Below are 15,725 nucleotides of genomic sequence, written 5' to 3'. Positions count from 1 at the left end.
GCCTTTAAAATTAGCACTTTTGATTTTTCATGTTCGTGTCCCATCGTCACGACGCTAGCAGAGAACGATGCCTGGAACACAGTACATCGGGTGGAGAACACAGTGGAGGGGGGACATCGCAGGATCCTGGGGACAAGGTAAGTAATCCCGGCTATTGGTACTGAACTTTAACCCTGAGAAACTCTCGGGGGAAACCGGCAGGAAGGTTAAAATGGCATGGTCATAAGGGTGGGGGGGGGGGATCTTCTGTAGCTGAAGTGGTTAATATTTTAGTGCAGTCGAGGCAGCATTGTCAGCTGACTACAGACATTAGGCGCTTACAGGATTCCTGGCAGGATCAACAGGTTTTTAAAAAGAGAAAACATTAGGAAATGTGCATGTATTGCAGAGATGTGCTAAATATTTTTTTATTTGCCCAGACCTCAAGCAGAACTAAACTCTCTCAAACGACATTAATTATTTTTTCACCTTATGCTGCTAGCATTAGTAAAAAGATAGGAAGCAATATTATATTTACTTGTCTGAAACATTTTTTTTTTTTTGCTTACTGGTTTCTGACCTAGGCCAAAATGATTTCATACATCCAAGAAGTCTTCAGGAGGGGTTTTCTCAGCTAAGCACACCCTCCTGTTTGCATGCCTGAGCTAAAGGCAGATGGATTCTAGGAAGTACAGCGGAAACCTTGGATTATGAGCATAATCCATTCCAAGAGAATGCTTGTAGTCCAAAGCACTCTCATATCAAAGCGAATTTCCCCATAGAAATCAATTGAAACGAAGAGAATTAGTTTTGCATTGACTTCTATGGCATGCAATACCGCATGTGGCCAAAGGTGGGGGGGCGCTGGAGAGCCTCGGAAGTACTTGGGGACAGCTCGTCTTATCTCAGGAACCATCTGAAAGTCTCGGAAACACTCGGCAACTGAGTATTTATTTTAAGTGTTTCTGCTCAGAGTGTCACTGGCACCCCCGTATCCTCTGGCCAAATGGGGTACTGCACATCAAATTAGCTTGAATTCTGCTCGTTTTGCGAGACAACACTCGCAAACCGAGTCAGATTTTTATTTTTTTTTTAAAGTTGCTCGTTATTCAAAACGCTCCTTAACCGTGTTACTCGTAAACCAAGGTTTTACTCTAAATGCTACATGAATGATCTGCCCTTATTCAAGATGGCCGCAGCTAGAAATGCTAGCAGGGGTGTTTTCTCAACAAAATAAAGCATGCAGACATAGATGGGTGGATTTTCTTTGAATATTAAAAATTAATTAAATAGCGTTTCACTGTGGGGTTCCACTTTAACCAAGTGTGTCTTATTTTAGAAGTTGATTTTAGGAGATTTTTAATGCTATTGATATATGAATGATGAGATTGACAATACATTTTATTATAGGTGTCAGTGCTCTAACATACCTTCTAAAGACATTTTAAAAATCTAGGCACAGAATGTACTTGGCCCGGGGTATGCTTATTAAATTGTATTGTATTATAGATGACTGTTGCATTTAGGTGTTGCCTATTTAACGTTAAGGACTCATTTATACCAGCTTTGCTCTCTGAAGATTGATTTGTGTTCAGATCACTCTTCAGAGAGCATTAGACAGGCGGTGAGGAGATGTTGTATCAACTCTACACCACCTGTTTTAACCCCCTTGTGCTGTGTGCGATTGTAGCATGGCCCCATTCATTTAAATAGGTTGCACTCAGCGGGGGAGTATAATTCCTGCTGCTGCTGTGGCTGCAAAGCATCGTGGCTGTGGCGTGTGTACACCTCCATCCACTGCCTGTGCAGCAATAGGGGCGAGTGTTTGGTGGGCAGTAAAAACGCAGCTTAACAGCAGGAATTTACTACTCAATGGCTTGACTTCCCTCAAAAGTAAAAGTGAAAGCTTTAATGGGGTTGTAAATGTTTTTTTGTTTTTTTCTAAATGGGTTCCTTTAAGCTAGTGCATTGTTGGTTCACTTACCCTTTCCTTCGATTTCCCATCTAAATGTTTTTTTTTCTTTTGTCTGAATTTCCCTGTCCCTGTCCCTCCTCAGTAAGCTGTTCTGACTGACTTTCCACAGCTCGGATGATGGTGGAAAGCTTACTGGGGAGAAACAGGAAGTGAGAAATTCAGACACAGAAAAAAACATTTAGAAGGGAAATTGAAGGAAAAGGTAAGTGAACCAACAATGCACTAGCTTAAAGGAACCCATTTAGAAAATAAAAAAACAAACCTTTACAACCCCTTTAACCTCCTCCCCACCTCCATCCCTTGTTATGGGGAGCTGGTACCTTTTTGACAGGTACCTGCCCTCAGTTTCTCGATTATCTAGGAGAGAATGATGGCGCTCATTCCACCACAATCCCCACCCTCCTGAGACATGTCATATGTGCATGCGCACATATGGTGGCTGTGAATTATCAGGAAGTCACAACCGGCTCCCAAATCCAAGATGGCGTGCCAGGAACCCAAAGTAGTGAAAGAATCAGCTGCAGGAAGACTATGCTGGACTCATTCAACAGGCAAGTGCAGTCAGCAGACAAATCCCCTCTACCCTGCTGTTTTATCCTGACAGTTGCCAACAGTGGATGTCAGCATACCCAAATAGTCCAAAGTATAAACAGAAAAATCTGTGCTACTACCCATACATCACATATGTAGAAGAGCTCCCGGGTGCTCGATCCACAGTCGGTGGCTGAGTAGCGTAATGAAGGAAAATCTATCTGCACTCCGGCCGTTGCCCTTTAAAAAAATCGTAGTTTTTATTGTCAAGCCACAGTGAATAAACGCAAGTAAAAACAGTTGACGTGTTTCAGCCTATAAGGCCTTAGTCATAACCCAAATAGTGCCTGCATCAGATTGGATACACCCACCGTTAAATCTTCTAGCTCAGGGGTGTCAAACTCAATTTCATTGTGGGCCGCATCGGCATTGTGATTGCCCTCAAAGGGCCGGTTGTACCTGTAAGTTTTGATGTCCAGCACATCCCCTCCCCTTACATTAGATGTCAAGATGTAATATATTAGGTAGGGTCTCTGTCTCGGCTTGGCTGTGCTGTGGGCCCATTCTGTCGCATCTGGGGTGCTGATGTTACCCCGGGACGAAAGGGTGGCAGCAGTGGAGTTGAGGTCTGGGTGCTCTCTCTCGGCGGTCAATCAGGAGGGTTGAGCCTCGCTGGGCATGCCGGGATGGGGTATTTAAGAGACAGACACCTTTGGTTCGAGGTTCTGGAAGTGCGTCATCCACCTTTAGGGTGTCTGCACCATGCGCCCCGGCGTTATGGCCTACCAGACCGGGGTGCGTGTGCCACGCGGTGCTCTCTGTTCCAGGACCACGTTGGTTCGGAATGTTGGAGCTGTGGCTGGGCCGCAGTGATCGACTGGGTCCCCAGTCCTGAGAGGATCCCAAGCGTTGTTCCTTTGAGAGGAAGCTGTACGGTGGGGTGTCCACCTGAGGAGAGCCAAGAGGCTGGCGATCCCATAGGGTCTCGACAATCCACCGGGGATCGAGGTAACCGGACACTGAAAGGCTGGACGTTGGTCACCTGTCGTTCGGTAATCTAACTGCAAACTACCTGAAGTTGATCCAGGCACAAAGTCTACCAAGGAGGATTGTCTCCGTGATCTAAATTCTAGGGAGGGTCTGTGACATAGACTTTTTTTTCCTCAAAGTTCCGAGTGATACTCTGGCTGCCAGGTCAGTGAGAGAGGCCTGTCCAGGTACACTAAACCCACTCTGGTGGGAGTGGCGAGGAAAACAAAGTGTTGTTGGAAGCAGGACTGTTTCCTTATTGTTACGCCTGAATCTGCTGTTTCTTCTCCTACTGCATCTTTACTCTTCCCTGCAAGATTTATTGTTTTCCTTGTTGGGTGAATAAAAGCACAAGAAAGACACCTGCAGTGTGGACATTCCATTACTACGGATCTCATCAACTACCCTAGACGGCGGGATCACAGAGGTAACATGCCACCCAAAACAAACCAGCAGCTCCTTCGGGGGTGAGTGCTACACTTGAAAGCAGAAAGTAAGGGTCTGGAGGAGGACCAGAGGAGGGCTGGAGATCTCCTGCAGCTGCAGGAGAGGTGCGAGAACCCCATCAAATGGCATGGAGGGCTGGTTTCGGCCCGTGGGCATTGTGTTTGACACCTGTGTTCTAGATTTTTTTCAATTGAAGGTTGCCAGAGAGAAGCATACAGGGCCACTCATGTCACCAGTTTATCAAGAACCGGCTGAAATGTATAGAGTATGGTCAGCTTCAGGCTGACATGCAGAAAAACAGGGTGTTGTATGGAAGGTTTTTTTTGTTTTTTGCTTTTAAAAACCAGGAACAACATTTTTAAGGGAAAGATTTTCAGAATCTAGGAATTCCTTTAAAAAAATGGGATACAGTTGGCAGATCTTTTATCCATAGCACGTGGAACATAACTGAACGGCAAGGTGGTCCATCCAGCCACCATTCCAATTTGCAGCTTCACGAGTTCTTCCTTATAAACCTAGGTTTCAAGTCCTGTATTGCATGGTGCTGAGTGTAATCCATATTTTCTGTGGCCCTAATACTGCAGTAACTCAAGCCAAGTATTTGGGCGGTTGTAGTGTCCATATGCCTAGTAAAAAACTTATGAACTTGGCTACAGTAGATAACATAATACAGTACTCTCCTTACATAGAAACTGAAGGAGCTTTCTGATTTGACTATAGATGAAGTATTTCCTGTCTAGTGTTAGTGGTTCACTGATTTTTTTTTTTTTTTTTTTTTTGACTGTTGCCTGGAGTTGGGATTTAATGTAGAACATATCAGTTATGATGATGGAAGAGCTTGATTAGAAAGCTGCTTGGCTCATTCACCAGAACCCAGTCCGCTGTTCACAGCCCAGAGCACTGATGTACTGAAATAATAACTGTATTTTATGCTGTGATGTATGAGTCATAAAAGGTTCATCAGACCGTGAAGATTTATTGAACGGACATCGTTTTTCACATGATATGTACAAGCTGCAGCACAACTCTACTGCCTCTAAAATATGGACTAAGAAAAGAATAGGCAACGCACCCTGATGTTACGTAATAATGACCCAATTAATAGGCATTTTTCATATATATATATATATATATATATATATATATATATATATATATATAATTATAGTGTGTGTGTGTATATATATATATATATATATATATATATATATATATATATATATAAAGTTCAATAATATATATATAGTGACAGGAAGTCAGGTAAATCTGTGGGTGTTGTCACAGTCGGGACATACATTTCTGCCTTGTTAGACAATACACCAATCATTATTAGGCGTCGGCTGCCAGAAATAGCCAGGAAGGCTAAGGGCCGTTGGAAGACTCCAGCTGTTCCGAGTGAGGCAATTAAAGGCCTCTATAAAGTAGCCCAGAGGATAACCACTAATTGGCTGCATCACTCCTAAGGCTGTGTGAGTAGGAGAGCAGTGCCAGAAGGTCTTCGGTGGAGGTGAGGAGAGGATTAATTTTTCTGTGTGATAAAAATCAAGACTATTGTTTTGTGCTGTATGACCAGCAGTAGGCTGTGTTAGACTTCATAGATAGGTTCCTGTGTGGAAGGTAGACGCCCAGAGTGGCTAGGATTTATTTTATGTTTGATTTTGTTTATGCTGTTTGGATGCTTGCAATTGTTTTCCAGCAAGATGGAAAAATAAAAGAACTTTGTTTTCAACCGTCTTCGACTGCCAGTCTGTATAAGTTCAGTGTGTGGTGAACCCATCCAAGGGGTCACACACCCCGCTACCGAGCTAACCCCTCTATATATATATATATATATATATATATATATATATATATATATATATATATATATATATATATATATATATATATAAACATTAACATGCATTCAACTTGAATGATAGACTAATTGACTAATAAAAATACTTTTTCTTTAAAAGCATAATCATAATAATTTTAAATGATAATAGTAATAGGTAACCAATAGTTGGCTTCATAAATATGTTTGCTTGCTACCATGTGCATTGACCTATTAGGGTAACCAATACGTTCTGGGCAGAATGGCTCTTTACTGCAATTTAGTGCAGTATATAAGAGCGGTCCCCAACCTTTTTGTCACCAGGTACCGGTTTAGTTAAAGACAATATTTCACAGACCAGGGGTGGGGGGGTGTTGGTGGTGCAGTCAAACCTGTATTTGCAATTACTCCCTACCACCTCAACACCACTTCCACCTCAGATCATAAAGCATTCAATTCTCATAGGAGCATGCAACCTAGGTCCTGTGCATGCACAGTTTGCAGTATAGGTTTGCGCTACCTGAAATTCTATTGCTGCCGCTGATCTGACAGGAGGTGGAGCTCAGACGGTAATGTGAGAGGCTGTAAGTACAGATCAAGCCCCACTTGCTCACCACCTGCTGTGCAGCCCGGTTACTAACAGGCCATGGACCTCTACCGGTCCATAGCACATAGATTGGCGACCTCTAATATACAACAGAGTTGACCCTCCAGTGGTATGTACAGTTATATACTGGCCACAATGTATACATGTGGAATGCACATATACTTTGTTGCGGTGCATTTGCAAAACATAGGTCAGATATGTTTTGATGTGTGTGGTTGGTCAGCAATGATGAAATAATACACCATGTTGTTGATGCATCACCAAATGGGAGTCAACGTATATTAAAATGTACACAAGTGTGTAAATGGGCTATTAAAGAATTGGCCCTCTCATTGCCATATGTGTACGTAAGGCAAGCCATTGATGATGCAATTTTCTTTCCTCCCACTGAGCTATTGTGTTCTCCCGGCAGGGGGAGAATGGGTGGGTGTTGGGAGCCATTCTTGCCGGGAGAAAACAATGATTATTGCTAGTGACTATAGCTGCTGGCAATAACCGCATATAACAAGCTGATTGTATGATCGTACCCAAGTCGATCAACCTTGGTACAATCAGCCTACCCATAGATGGTTTGAATCTTGGTCGGTCCCTGCTGAACTGGCCGAAATTCGAACCACCTATGGCCAGCTTAGGAGTCCCAAAGCAAACTTCCAAAATATCTAAGCTGTCATATGATGCCTACACAGTCGCTTTAGTTTTCACTTTTCTTATCCCACCTACTCAATACCCATGCCGATTGTGACCAGGCAGGATAGGCAGCTACATACAAGTTCCAAGTATTGGCTGACAAGTTGCAAAATTAGGGCACAAATTGCCCTGATGTGGCCATTTGGGCAATATTGAGCCCAGGATTACACCTTTTTTAGAGCAGCTTTTTTTTTTTTTTTTTTTTTTTTCAGTATAGGGACATTGCATTGAAACCATTTACAAGTATTGCTTTTGTAACCAGGTATGACTGCCAGGCTGACCTCTGCCTTTTTAGTGATTCAGAAATTCCATATTGGCCAGAGTGTGGTTATTAATTCCTTCAGTGGAATGTAATGATTCTAATATACGAAGGCTTAGGACTGTACAAGTGATCAGATTCTCAGATGATTGCCTTTTCAGTTCATGACAGGTGAATTACACATGGGCAGTCATAAACTAGTTTATTTTATGTTTGTTCCATCACCAGACCAGTATAAAGCAACATCCACAATGTTATACCCATACAATTGACATTTCATTAGACTGCGGTTGATTCTCTAAATACACTTTTGCTGATTGGCCATATTGTGCAATACTCTGACGGCTTCTACAAACCGTTTTCCCGTCCAGTAGGACCTTTTAGGCAACACAAAGCATACCCAATAAATAGCCATATTGAGTGACAGTGATACCCAGTTTGGAGCACAAAAACAAGGTACAAAATAATGGTGTGAACTATAGTTAAAGCATATGTAAACCCAATAACAATGTTGATACATTTAATTTTTTTTTTTTTCCACATTTTTGGATCTGCAGTTTTCATTAAAATAAAACTAGACAATCCTGCCATGAAGGTCCTTGTTGTCCCTGTCTCCCAGGGGTGCTCCTACAATGTCATCCTGTCACATGGTCTTCAGGAGCTACAGATGGCTGTTTTAACACACCATACACAGGCAATATCACTTCATCAGAAGCCCACCCTGATAAATGCTATGTAGCTATCTCTGGAATGCATGCATGTAGATAAGAAGTGACTACAAAGAGACTAATGGAGAGCAGCATTGAGATGCAACAAAGGATGGAAAATAAGCGAAAAGAAGTGTGTGTGTGTGTGTGTGTGTGTGTGTGTGTATGTATGTATGTGTATGTATGTATATATATATATATATATATATATATATATATATATATATATATATATATATATAATATAATATAATTTTTTTTTTAAACAAAATGGCATTTGGTACACAATACTTTGGCACATTAAATATCATTCAGTTAGGGTTTACTAAGGTTCTTCAACCAGGTTCCAAAAATTAAAGTCAGCAGCTACAAAAGCTGTAGCTGCTGACTTTTAATAAATAAACACTCAACCTGTCCAGAGGTCCACCATCGTTCTCACCTGAAATTAGAAGAAATGTCTGCACACCACTGTAGATCAAAATCCTTTGTATTTGGACATCCCAAAAACTACCGTAATCAGAATGCCGGGTAGACGCGTTTCGCACACTTCACGTGCACTTAGTCATTACCATTATTGTACTTACCCAGGCCAGTTCTTCTTCGGGTCCTCTGTGCCAGCATGTTGGCTATGGGAAGCCAGCTGTGACTCCTTGTGGCTTCACAGATGGCTTCCCACTAAACTGCTTTGAGCCCCGTGAATGGTCCTGCAACCTCCTGGGACCTGTGATGTCGCAGAAGTTGAGCGTGGGGGGGAGCTAAACTTCCGCTTTAGATCACCTAGGTCAGTGATGGCGAACCTTGGCACCCCAGATGTTTTGGAACTACATTTCCCATGATGTTTAGCTACACTGCCAAGTGCATGAGCATCATGGGAAATGTAGTTCCAAAACATATGGGGTGCCAAGGTTGGCCATCACTGCCCTAGGTGATCCTAGTAGAAGTGGGAGCGAGTACCTGTCAAAACTAGGTACCTGCCCCCCCCCCCCAAAAAAAAAATACAAATTTGACAGAAGTCAAAAAGAGAAAGAGAGCAGAAATCTCCCTTTTGGGTGAAGTTCCACTTTAAAGCCCCTCTGCCTTCTCTAGCCAAAGTATGAGCAGTAATTTGGGTTTTATGTTTTGCATGCTAAGTACATGTCTGAATGTTAGACCTCTGCTAAAGGTTACTGATTGCCCTGAAGCTGATCACTGCCTGGCTGGAGCTACCTGTCATTCTTCACATTCTAACCTAACCTCACCTGTGGCTTCCAGATGTCAGGGTATACTGTCTTTGATGCTGTGGCAGCCTGTGTGCCTTTAGCTGTTATTCTAGCATACAATTAATATTACATTCTACAGAAACAAGCCGTAATATATGGGGGGGGGGGGGGGGGGGGAACAGTTCTGTAAATTTGGGATATGACAGAGCTGTACATTGTCACCTGTTTTGTACAGTAAGGGAATGTAAAACCTTCCACCTGCTAAACATAGCCTAAAGGCTTCAGTGGAATTTTACTAACCTGCTTTATTCCTTCTACTTTTCAAGATATTAATATATATATATTTTTTTATTAGCACCGTGTGGGCATTAAACTAGTTAATTTTTCTGGTTCAGGCTAGTGCAACTTCTGATGTGACCAAAGTGACCACAGAATCGCAAGACGAGGCAAATCACATTGTTTTCAATGGTGTTTGTCTCCTAATCAATTCGACTCAGCGCGGTGTGATTTTGGAAAATTTCCTGCACTACTTTAGTGTCATTTACAGTGCAACTTGGCCCCATAGAATATTCAAAGTTGTATCACATAATCGCATAAGAGCCGCATTGCAGTAGTGTGAACCAAGCCTAAATGTACTTAGAAAACATTCATTGCAGACAGTTCCATTGTTATCTGATCTACAATTTTTTTTTTTTTTTTAATATCGTGACTGCGACATTATGGCAGACACATCAGAAATTTTTGACCCATTTTTGGGACCATTGTCATTTTTACAGCCACCAGTGCTATAAAATGCACTGATTACTGTGAAAATGGCAGTGAAGGGGTTAACCTCTGGGGGGGTGCTAAAGGGGCTAAGTGTGCCGTAAGGAAGTGATTCTTACTGTAGGGGGGCGTGGCTGGGCGTGTGACATCACTGATCGTTGTTCCCTATGACAGGGAACAGGCAATCACTGACAAGCCACTAGGAAGAACGGGGAAGGTTTGTTTACACTTAACTCTCCCCGTTCTTCAGCTCTGTGACCCAATTGCGGGACACCGGCGGCGAGGGGGTCCACGGGTCCCGCAGGCGTGGTCATGGAGCCTCGGACCGGGTCGCAAGGGTATCGGCGCCCTCACGACCCACAGCTGGGTTCTTAAAGGGGACGTACCTGTACGCCGTTGTGCCCAGCCGTGCCATCCTGTCAACATTAATAATAGTGCGGCGGTCCTTAAGTGTTTAAGGTCTTGTACACACGACCGAACATGTCCGCTGAAACTGGTCCGTCGTGTGTAGGGCCGACCGGACAGTTTCCCGGCCTAGCAGACAGGTTTCTAGCGGACAAAAGTTTCTTAGCATGCTAAGAAACATGTCCGCTGGAAGCCTGTCTGTCGGACATGTCCGATGGTCAGTACGACATGTCCGCTGGCCCGAAATCCCACGCATGCGTCAAAGTGATTTGACGCATGCGTGGAAGCATTGAACTTCCTAGTGCGCGCACGTCGCGGCGTCATCGTCACCGCCACGTCGCCGCCACGTCACCGCGTATTCTGTCCGTGGGGAATTTGGTCTGATGGTGTGTACACACATCAGACCCAATGATCCCAGCGGACATGTCCGATAAACGGTCCGCGGACCGTTTTCATCGGACATGTCTGGTCGTCTGTACGAGGCCTAATAGTTAAAAAGTAGGCGACACAGGTAGGAGAGATTGCGCTTTGTAATCTAAGCTCCACTGTACTGTGCAGTCCCCGGGTGGTCCAACTCGGTGTCTCTGTATTCCAAGATGATAAGTTTATACAGGGAAAATCCAATTGTCTCTCAGGGGATCAGGAAGGAATTTTTCCCCCTGCTGTAGCAAATTGGATCATGCTTTGCTGGGATTTTTCACCTTCCTCTGTATCAACTGTGGGTATATGGTGTATTTTTTTTATTTTTTTTTATGGTTGAACTAGATGGACTTGTGTCTTTTTTCAATGGTCCTCATTTGTGCCCCTGTAGACATGCGATGATTTGTATCCAGATCTGTCAGATTGTGTGAAGATCCCCATTTCTTTATCGTACATCACGGGACACAGAGCAGCATAGCCATTACACATGGGTTATATAGTGTACCTTCAGGTGATGGACACTGGCACTCTCCGACAGGAAGTTCCCTCCCTATATAACCCCCACCCATAGTGGGAGTACCTCAGTTTTTTCGCCAGTGTCTTAGGTGTTGGTGCACGTTGAAGAGCTCTGCCTATAGTTGTCCTTGGGACCCGGGCAAGCCTACCGGATCCGTCCAAGGTGCTTCATAGCCAAAGTGGACGGTACCCGGGCCCCAAGTCGTGGAGGGGTTCTGCCTATAATGCCTCTCTTTGGGAGGGCTGGACTCTGGGTTCCAGGACTGGTTTTTAACCTAGCAATCCTGATGCCAGCAGTGCTATATAGGTCCAGGTGTGTGGTGTTCCTAAATTGGACCCCGGTCCCTGAAGGTCTATGACCATACCCACGGAGATGGGGGAAGATTGGGGCCTTTGGCAATACCCTGCGGCGTGGAGAAGGTAAGCGAGGGCCCACGGAACTTGGTTTGTCAGTGGGCCCTCCACAGGGGATTCGGGGGCAGCCTATTTTATGCCTCTGTGCATGGGCAATATATATATCACCACAAAGTCTGTTTGCACTGGATGGTTTTCTCCCCCATGTGATTTTTCCCCTGGCTGGTCTAGAGGCTTGCTGCGCTGCCATAGAGGGAAGGGTCCTGGAAAGAGTAAGCTGGACTTACCTCCCAGAGATGGGAGTCTTCCCTGGGTGCCTGTCTCTCCCCATAGCTCCGTCAGCGTCCACGCTGTCTCCCTGAGACTTCCTGGTTCCTCCAGCGGCGTCAGACGTGCGCGCGCGCGTGCGCGCGCACGTTGTAAATAACTTCGGCGACGCAGCGTAGGGGGGCGGGTTGAGCGCAGGGCGGTCCTTCTGAAGCCTATGTTAGGCTCTCAGTCAGTCACGATCGCCGTGGGACACGGAGCTGCAGCCTGAGCTGCGTATGGTTTGTTATACCAGGGTTTTTTTTTGGGGGAGAGTGACACCCGGTGGCCAATTTGGAGTACGCACCCTAATAAGAGCTTGGCTCTTAAGTAGTGATTCTAAAAAAGCCGGTGTACTTGCAGCAGCCTAAGCTAGTGTAAACCCAGGCGTCTGGACCAGCAATTTAAGGGGGTAATACCTGGCTCATAGTGGTCCTATGAGTGACAAGCCCTTGGGGCATTGTATTACTTTTCCTCTTAGGTTTTGGGAAACAAGGATTGTAATATTACCCTAACCTATTACTATTTCTATTTTAGTAACCAACGCCTCTCTGGTTAGGGGGCGTGTATTTACTCCGACTTAATAGTCAGTAGTATTATAGCGGAGTACCTTGGGTTTGTATCATGGCTCCTAAGGGCGCAGGAGGCTCCAAAAATGCCAAGGGCCCAAAGAAACAGAAGGGTTCCCCATCGGGCTCTGAGGATCTCGGCCAATCGTCGGCTGTGCCTTCCTCCCCAGATAAACTGGAGGTTGCTGCCCTAGATGTGCCACCAGGGGTGTTGGATGCTGCGGCTGGCCCCATTCAACCAACTCCTACCTTTGTTACGGAGGAGATGTTAGCCACCACCTTGAGTGGTTTTGAGCGGAGAATGGCTGCTTTGATTTCAGCCTCATTACCTGGGAAGAAGCGGGCTAGGTCCCCATCCCCTAGGGTTGAGTCTCCAGATGAAGAGATCCTTTCCGCAGAGGAATTAGATTTCTCAACGGAGCAAGGGGAAGGCAACTTGGAACAGGGTTCTGAGGACTCCACTATAGAGGAGCCGTTTTCAGCTTCCCAAGCAGAGAAGTTATGGATCCAGTCCCTAGCGGACATGGTACGGACGGAGTTTAAGTTACCCCTGCCTGAACCTCAGGCTGCCGTATCCTCTCTAGGTTCCCTAAGGGCACCTCAATCCAATGCAGTGTTTCCGGTCCATCCCTTACTGAGGGACCTAATTTTTCAGGACTGGGTCAAACCAGATAGGATTTTTCTTCCTCCTAAAAGGTTCTCAGTGCTGTATCCTTTGGAAGAAAGTTTTTCTAAGAAATGGGTTGTCCCTACAGTGGACGCAGCCATTTCATGTGTGAACAAAGCCTTAACTTGTCCAGTAGACAATATTCATATGTTCAAGGACCCTGTCGATAAGAGACTTGAAACGTTGTTAAAGGCTTCCTTTGCCACTGCAGGTGCAGTAGTTCAACCAGCTGTGGCTGCCATTGGAGTATGCCAGGCATTGAAGGAACAGACCAAACAGGTCTTAAGGGACCTTCCGGCAGAACAAGCTCAGGACCTAGCTGACTTGCCCAGAGCTTTATGTTTTGCCGTTGACGCCATTAAGGATTCCATCCAGCAAGCTTCTCGTTTATCCTTATTTCTGGTTCATATGAGGAGGCTTCTCTGGTTAAAAAACTGGTCTGCAGAAACCCCCTGCAAGAAACTCTTAACGGGTTTTTCCTTCCAGGGTGAAAGATTGTTTGGAGATGATCTAGACAAATATATTCAGAAGATCTCCAGTGGCAAAAGCACTCTTTTGCCTGTTAAGAAGAGGTTTCGGGGACCTGCCTTTAAACGTCCAACCTCTCCAGTCTCAGGACCGTCACCCTCTAGGCAGTATCGACGGCCTGCTGGCCGTTCGCCTGCTAACAGGTCGCAAGGGCAAGCTTCAGGCAACAAGAAGCCATGGTTTCGTAAACCAATTAAAGCTGCCCCTAAAGCGAATTTGTGAAGGAACGCCCCCACTCTCTCGGGTGGGGGGAAGACTCCGCTTCTTCTCGGAGCTTTGGAAGGCCAGAATCTCCGACCAATGGGTTCTGTCCTCAGTGGCCCAGGGGTACAAGCTGGAGTTTTGGGGGTTTCCCCCTCCCCACTTCCAGGAGTCAAGGCTCCCAAGCGATCCTCAAAAAGGAGTCTCGCTTCTAGCGGCCCTAGACCGCCTCTTAAATCAAGGGGTGATCATGGAGGTACCAGCCCTGGAGCGCGGACAAGGATTTTATTCAAATCTATTTGTAGTCCCGAAGCCCAACGGCGATGTAAGACCAATACTGGATCTAAAAGCCCTAAACCGCTTCCTAAAGATTCGCTCTTTCCGAATGGAATCTGTTCGTTCGGTAGTGGCCGCCCTACAAGGGAAAGAATTCCTCGCATCTATCGATATCAAGGATGCATACCTGCACGTCCCGATCTTTCCCGGGCATTTCAAGTTTCTCCGATTTGCTCTGGGACATCGGCATTTTCAGTTCGTGGCCTTGCCCTTCGGGCTAGCCACGGCCCCTCGGGTTTTCACAAAAATTCTGGCCCCAGTTCTGGCCAACCTAAGATCTCAGGGGATCCTGGTTATGGCTTATTTAGACGATCTTATAGTGATCGATCTCTCAGAGGCCAGTCTGAGGCAAGCAGTAGGCCTAGTGGTAACCTACCTGGAATCTCTGGGTTGGATCCTAAATCAGGACAAATCGGCCTTACAGCCCACAAGAAGATTGGAATATCTTGGGCTGATTCTAGATACTGTGCATCAGAAAATCTTTCTTCCCCAGTCCAGGGTGGATTCTATAAAGGAGCTAATTCAAGTAATTCTAAGCAGCGCAAGGCCGACCGTTCGTCAGGTGTATGCGCCTATTGGGCAAGTTGGTGGCGACCTTCGAAGCGGTGCCCTACGCCCAAATCCACTCTCGAAAACTACAGAGAGCAATTCTCGCAGCCTGGGACAAGAGGGTCCAGGCCCTGGATCTTCCCATATCTCTATCCCATGCAGCACGTCAGAGTCTGTGCTGGTGGTTAGCCCCGCACAACCTTCTAAGGGGAAGATCGTTCAGTCCAGTCTCATGGAGAATTGTTACCACAGACGCGAGTCTATCGGGTTGGGGTGCAGTCCTGGAAGGATTGACCCAGCAGGGGAAGTGGTCAAAAAGAGAGTCGACTCTATCCATAAATGTCCTAGAGATACGAGCAGCCCGGTTGGCTCTAGTAGCATGGACGGATGTATTACAGGACTCCCCAGTAAGGATACAGTCCGACAACGCCACTGCCGTGGCTTATATAAACCACCAGGGCGGCACCAGAAGTCTGGCAGCCCAGAGAGAGGTGGACCGAATCTTTTCTTGGGCAGAGACCCATATTCCATGCATTTCAGCAGTGTTTATCCCCGGAGTGGACAATTGGCAGGCGGATTTTCTCAGCCGCCAACAAATGTCCCCGGGAGAATGGTCTCTCCATCCCGAAGTGTTTCAGGACATCTGCCAGAGATGGGGAACTCCGGAGGTGGATGTCATGGCCTCCAGGTTCAATACGAAACTAATCAAATTTGTATCCCGGACAAGGGATCCTTTGGCCTGCGGGACGGACGCCCTGGTATGTCCTTGGCAACAGTTTGCGCTGATTTACGCCTTCCCTCCGTTACGGATGCTACCCCGTCTTCTTCACAGAATCCAGGTGGAGCGCAAACCAACGATTCTGGTTGCCCCGG

At 45.7% G+C, this 15,725-nt stretch overlaps 1 protein-coding gene across 1 annotated transcript in view; it reads left to right on the top strand.

Annotated features, from left to right (window-relative positions):
- TINAGL1 (tubulointerstitial nephritis antigen like 1) overlaps positions 1-15,725 on the top strand; it is a 74,977-nt gene that overhangs the window by 13,542 nt on the left and 45,710 nt on the right. Inside the window, exon 3 of the mRNA XM_040337090.1 lies at positions 7,012-7,018. The gene's annotated coding sequence lies outside the window, so the exon portion shown is untranslated. The remainder of the gene's footprint in view (positions 1-7,011; positions 7,019-15,725) is intronic.

This window comes from Rana temporaria, chromosome 2, assembly GCF_905171775.1.
Source record: "Rana temporaria chromosome 2, aRanTem1.1, whole genome shotgun sequence".
NCBI lineage: Eukaryota > Metazoa > Chordata > Amphibia > Anura > Ranidae > Rana > Rana temporaria.
The sequence above is the reverse complement of the archived record's forward strand: the minus strand, read 5'-3'. Positions and strand labels throughout refer to the sequence as shown.